Raw genomic sequence first — 7,121 nt, 5'->3', positions numbered from 1 at the left:
ATCAAAGATTACTCCAAAAGTTGTAATCCGATCTCGATGAAATTTAAATGTGATCACATGATAAACATCGGCTTTCGATTAATTAAAAAAAATTTCAAAATCGGTACACCCAGTAAACGTTATGCGGATTTTCGAGAGTTTCCCTCGATTTCTCTAGGATCCTATCGTCAGATCCTGGTTTCCTTATCATGGTACCAAACTAGGGATACCTCCTTTAAAACAAAAAAAGAATTTTTAAAATCGGTTCATAAACGACGGAGTTATTCCCGAACATACATAATATACGGTCGAATTGAGTAACTTCCTCCTTTTTTGAGGTCTGTTAAAAATAAGACTTATTCACTTTGGTACAGTTGTTTGGACCTGATGCTTTTACACACAGTTCACTAATTAATTTTCGTTTATCATTACACAGTATAAAACAAAGTCGCTTCCCGCTGTGTGTATTCTTGGATCTTTAAAACTACTCAACGGACTTTGATGCGGTTTTCTTTTGTAAATAGAATGATTCCAGAGGAAGGTTTATCTATACATCTATACAAATAAACAAAATTGGAGCGTCTGTTTGTAGTATTGAAATAACAGCTTTATACGAAATGCATGTGGATGTATAAAATAAATGTTTGTCTGTCTGTTTGTTCTGGCTAATGTCTGGAATAGCTGGACCGATTTTAACGGTACTTTTACTGGCAGATAACTAATGTAATAAGGAGTAATTTTGGCTACTCTTATTTTAGATTTTTTTTTTATTTATTTTATTTTATAACTCTGCGAACTGAAGAATCACTACTTTGTTAAATTCTACACGACGAAGTCGCGGACACAGCTAGTATGTATAATATGTTAGAGGAACACTGATAGTTTTTGGACCCGTGCAAAGCCGGGGCGGGTCGCTAGTATACATTCAAATCTAAAACGCATTCAAAAACTTGTAAAAAAGCAATCACAATAAAAACAAAATTCTCTTAAAACTTTAACAATTAGTGACGAAACGACGTCTCGTTCAAAACTCATCAAATAAAAGTCTCAACACCAACAGTTAACACACCTGTTCAGAGTTTGCGCAGCAGTTATAGTTTTAATATTCACAATAAGCTGCATAGCGTATTAACTTGATGAATAAATAATAACGAAGTTTTAACTTCGCTAAATATTGTATGATCAAATTAATTTCAATAATACGAGTATATAACACAGGTTTTTACAGACCCCTTTGAAATGAGCACCTTTTTAATGTGTAGTTTCAGATTATTACAATATTGAAGTTTAAAGGTCCGTGTTGTATAGCTGAGGAAACAGCAGGAAATTTCCTGCTCAAAATATGGAGCAGCCCGACTGGGGTAGTACGTCGACCTTACTGAAGACCACAGCTAAATAATACTGCTTTCAAGCAGTATTTTGTTCTTGTTGGTGAGTAAGGTGACCAGAGCTCCTGTTGTGTTGCAGGCGTCTATAAGTTACGGTAATCGATTACCATCAGGTGAGCCGTAAGCTTGTTTGCCGACCTAGTTATATAAAAGAAAATATGGATTCAAATCTACATAGATCAGTCGATTGCTTCATAGAATTATACAATTTTCGATTGTTCTTTTCATCAAAGTTATATAAGCTGTAGCTTGCACTATCTAATTTTAAAAAGAATAGGCTTAAAATTTGTTTGTTCTTGGGCATTACGATTCAAGCGGAAATATCACTTGACAAGGGTTTGTTATAATTGTAGTTCGAAGAGTCTAAGAATTCGTTCTTGAAATATGTCAGGACCAACGTATTTTTGTAACGAACAATTTATTATTAAAAAGCCTCTACGAATAATATTTGGTCCTGAAGTAAAAATCTAAATAAATTCGTTTAAAAATTGCAAACTGAAGTACACATACGAACCCACTCTCGTATCACGACAATCATCTGTATAAGGTTTTCATGGCCTATATTATTGCACAACAGCCAGACGCTGTGACAACTGTTACCTTAACAATTTTATTTAAATTCTATTTAAAATTTCATCTACCTTTAATATACGGTACGTCCTCTTAAATAAGAATCTAATTTAAAACGCAAAACCAGTCCATATTTGAATAAAAAAACCGTTAAGCATTAAAATATATCCGTAACAGTGTTTCCCAAATTGGGCGATAACGCCCCCTTGTGGGGCTGCAGTACTAAAGGGCGGTGAGATTTAGAAAAAAAATGGTGCCGTAAGCCGTTGTTTAGAGGCTTGGAGGGCGATTTGTCATTTAATCTATAAAGACTCTCGACTACAACTTGTGAACATCAACTAATATTCATTAAAATATTGCTCAAACAGTGCCCCCCACTATAAAATAATTTATTCTCTTAGTGGGCAGAAGACAAAATAAGTTTGGGAACCCCTGGTATAGAGCATTAAATTGAAACATAATATTTTATTTAACATCAAACATAATACGATTAAAAACATTTATATAAAATATCCCACGTGCGAAAATTGTTCTTAATTTATCCATAAAACGGCTCTGCGGTTCTCTATTAGTCGTTCAGTTCAGGTTACTTTTATTTGAAAGGCTACGTCATGCATTGATATTTGAGGCAATTTGAAGTGAAGAGCGCATTAAATATTCTCAGCGGCTAGAAGGGAAGACTGTAAAATGAGACCGCGTCGAGTGCATGGAAAGAAACGTAATCCGTTAAAAGGTTTCCACGGAAATGTGTAATGGTTTAGAGGTGTGTCATATTGACCGCTTTGAAGCGCTTCGATGACTTACGATTGATAAACGAGAGTATTGAGGGTAAATTTTGTTTTTTTAAATAGTAATAGATTCCTGTGATATAAATCATAATCAAAAACAACTTTATTCAAATAGGCCTCAAGAGCACTTTCGAATCGTCATTTTTCATACTAAAACTTTTAAGTGATTATTGTTTTTGTAAAAGTAAAGCTACTACCAATTCAAACCGATATAAACTATATATACCGAATAAACTATATACATATATAAACTATATGTCACGATATACATTAAAAATCCTAAAGATTACGAACTCGTGTTGGTCAGCCATTAGATTACAATTAAAGGCTAAGGTGTACAGATATTCAGAACTTTATAATAGCGTTATCAGCTCAGCTCAGCCTATTGTAGTCCACGGCTGGCCATAGGCCTCCCCAAGTTCGCGCCAAACATTCCGGTTATCCGCAATCCTCATCCAGCCTACACCGGCAATCTTACGTAGATCGTCGGTCCAACGACCCGGAGGTCGCCTCACACTGCGTTTGCCAAGACGCGGTCTCCACTCCAGGACCCGTCTGCTCCAACGACCATCGGTCCTGCGGCACAGATGGTCAGCCAACTGCCACTTCAACTTGCTAATTTTGTGGGCTATGTCGGTTAATAACGTTATAATGTTCTGAATATCTTTTATGATAACAAGTTTGTGACGATGGATATATATTTTAACTCTTTCACGCAAAAACTACCGAACTTAGAGTGTAGGAAGCTGAAGGTGATATATAGGCACCATTTTATCCCGACATTTCCATGCGGTCGGTAATGTAAGAGTGAAAAAAAAGTGTCCCTATCTATCGGCTGTTGTGTTGACAGTCGACCGTATATCAAAGTAGTAAAGATAGATGAAGTACGCTTCTCACAACCTAAATGTGAAACATCCCCTTTCCAACTTCCCGCAATTCAATGCTGGACAGCTGTAGAATGTAAACACAAGCTCGAGGTTTCGAACTATTTCCTTTAAAAGTAATTTGTATTTCAGAAATGTTGAACGTAAAGTAAATTAGCTTAGTATTGCATCGTTTTACTTGTATCGAGTGCTTAGTTGAAAGTATTTCTCTTCCTCAGTCTTTGTGTTTGAAGTTTAGGTATTAGAAATGTACATAAATTGCTCTGATAATTTAATATATTTTTAGTCTTTACTAAAAAAAAATTGAGGAGAAAAATTTACTGAACGAATGACCTCGTTACGTTTCTCTTAACGCCATCTATCGGAATCCAATACGATTACCATAGACGACGACGATTTCACCATCGATCACGGATGGATCACGGGAGGACTGCTGGTTGCCGTAAACTATCCGAGTGGCATCTAAAAAACTTAACAAACCGCGATAAAATCCAGTAAAAAAAAAAGTTGTTTTATTGTAATGAGTGAAATTCGCGTAAACATTAGAAGACAATATCATAAGTGTTACTTTATTAGTTGAAGTGAAATAGCTCCTAATAATTAATGGAGTAAGACATGAATCACTTTTCTACTAGAATAATTTATAACTCCCGCCAGTGAAGAGCAAGAACACGATCTAATAATATTACATTCTTTGATCAATTTCATTTTAAATGTTTTAAAATAGAAAGTAATTATCACGTCTCATTCGAATTACCAAAAGTTTAATTATTATACATATTGAAGAATACTAAAATATCTATTTACAGTTATATATAAATAAATAAAGAAATAAATTAAATAAATAAATTTATACAAAGATTACTACACAGAATTTTTGGAAAATAATATTTTACCGAAATTTCCAAATGTTTCTACATTCAAGTTACAATTTTAACATATAGATAGATAAAACGCAACAAATTAACTTCCAGTACCGCAAATATAACACAAAGGAAAAGATAAATATATTTTATAGGAATCGAGTCCCACTTTCAATGTCTTCCGATAGTCCATTATTTTCGGCTGCGGGGAAATTGGCGCGCTAATGTATCCATTGTCTGCTACTAGACTGTTCCATCGAGGATAAGCGCGCGTTTCGCTTGGAAGATAAAACGGGGTTTCGACGATTGAAACTTTCGGCTGTGAAATTATTTTTAAATTTTTTATTGTCTTAGTTATAACGGTAGGTATAAGGTACACATCGACACGCCGACGATATTGTCATCTTTGCGGAGACGCTGGATGAGTTAGGCCAAATGCTGGCCGGCCTAAACGAGTCCTCCCGACGTGTCGGTCTCTGTATGAACTTGGATAAGACGAAAGTTATGTTTAACAACCAAGTCATACCGATACCGGTATCGGTCGATGGTACCCTTCTCGAAGTTGTTCAGGATTATATTTACCTAGGCCATACTATCCAACTAGGCCGCAACAACTTCGAGAAGGAGGCCGATAGGAGGATTCGGTTGGGCTGGGCGGCGTTTGGCAGACTCCGTCGAGTCTTCACTTCGAAGATTCCGCAATGCTTGAAGACAAAAGTTTTCGAGCAATGCGTCCTGCCTGTGTTAACATACGGAGCCGAGACGTGGACACTGACCAAGGGACTGGTCCACAAGTTTAAAGTCGCTCAACGTGCAATGGAACGGGCTATGCTTGGGGTCTCTCTCAAAGACAGGATTAGAAATGAGACTATCCGCGAGAGAACGAAGGTAACCGACATAGCCCACAGAATTAGCAAGTTGAAGTGGCAGTGGGCTGGTCATCTGTGTCGCAGGACCGATGGCCGTTGGAGTAGACGGGTCCTAGAGTGGAGACCGCGTCTTGGCAAACGCAGTGTGGGACGTCCTCCGGCCCGTTGGACCGACGATCTACGTAAGATTGCCGGTGTAGGCTGGATGAGGATTGCGGAAGACCGGGATGTGTGGCGCGAACTTGGGGAGGCCTATGTCCAGCAGTGGACTGCGGAAGGCTGAAGTGAAGGTACACATCAATTTTGTCCATTTTGTTTTGTTGATGTGATATCATTTAAACTAAAATAGAAAACAAAAATGTCTTTATTTCATAAAGCTATCAAGGAATTTGGAATGTCATATTAATAATTATAAAACGGATTAGTCTTAAAAAAATAATCGTATATGAACCTACCGCTAATTTACACATTTTATTCTGTAGAGAAGAATCTACTAGAAATTGAAGCGCTTCAGCCTGTAATATCCCTCTGCTGGGCATAGGCCTCTTTCCCCATCTACGAGAGAGGTTAGTGCTTAATTCACCACGCCAAATCCAATGCGAGTTGGCGGATATATATATATATATTCCCTATTAAGAGTAACGATCGCTATCAGGTGTACATGATAGCAACCGGGACCGACGGCTTAACGTTCTCACCGAGGCGCGTTCGGAAGACCCACAAGGACTAATAACCAGACCCGAAATAAATATTTTTATGAACACAAATATCCACTCCGAGCGGTAATCGAACCCGCGACCGTCAGTGATTAGGCGCTGCCGACATGGCACACGCACCATTACACCAGAGCGGTCCCCTTTAATAAAACTATCAATTATTATAAATTTAATCAGGTCTTGCATAAAACGCAATGCCACAAAATTCAGACATCTTCATCAAACTAATCCCACTATTATAAATGCAAAAATTCGTGAGGATGGATGGATGGATGCTAGCTACTCTTTCACGCAAAAAATACTGAACTGATTGTAAATAAATTTGGTACGAAGATACCTGGCAGCCTAGAATAATACTTAGGCTATCTTTTGGAGTGTACTCGATTTTCATTTAAGGTCCCCGGTATGAAAAAAAAAATGAGTAGTAAAATCTTCTGAACGAATTACCTGGTTACTTTTTTGTGCATTACGAAGTTTTCTAATAACGCCATTTTAGATAGATAGACGGTGCTATTTGATTCGTATGTTTACCATTTGATATGTTATCAATCTTTTTTTAGACTAATAAGCCTTTTTTATGCCTATTTGGACAGTTGATCTGAAGGAGTAAACTCCAGTCGTGCCTCGGATCTGACACACATACGCACACACTTTTTTTAAGCACAATATCGAAAATTACGTGGACGGAACCACGTGTGTAGCTAACCATTAATAAAATTGTGTACAGAATAATTCATAGTAAAGTTATATGTACATATATACATTATACTCATTACAAAGACCCAGGGCTGTTTCGTTATGTTACACCCGAAGTACGCAGCTACATTTGTATCGACGCCAGGTAATTTTAAATCAAATTAGTGATTCATTTACGCTCTGGGCTCTGGAACACTCGTAGCGAGCGTACACTCTTTGAATAATTAAGAACAAACTTCGTTATTAGAAAGTGGGATTTTGCGTGATCGCTAACTTTTTGATTGACGTTGATTTATTGTGGAAAAGTATGAATTTCTCGAACGTATTATTTAGAAGGGGTGGGTATTTGAAAAAAAAAAATCTTTGGC

The sequence above is a fragment of the Melitaea cinxia genome, chromosome 8, assembly GCF_905220565.1.
Source record: "Melitaea cinxia chromosome 8, ilMelCinx1.1, whole genome shotgun sequence".
Taxonomy (NCBI): domain Eukaryota; kingdom Metazoa; phylum Arthropoda; class Insecta; order Lepidoptera; family Nymphalidae; genus Melitaea; species Melitaea cinxia.
This window is presented reverse-complemented; position numbering follows the sequence as displayed.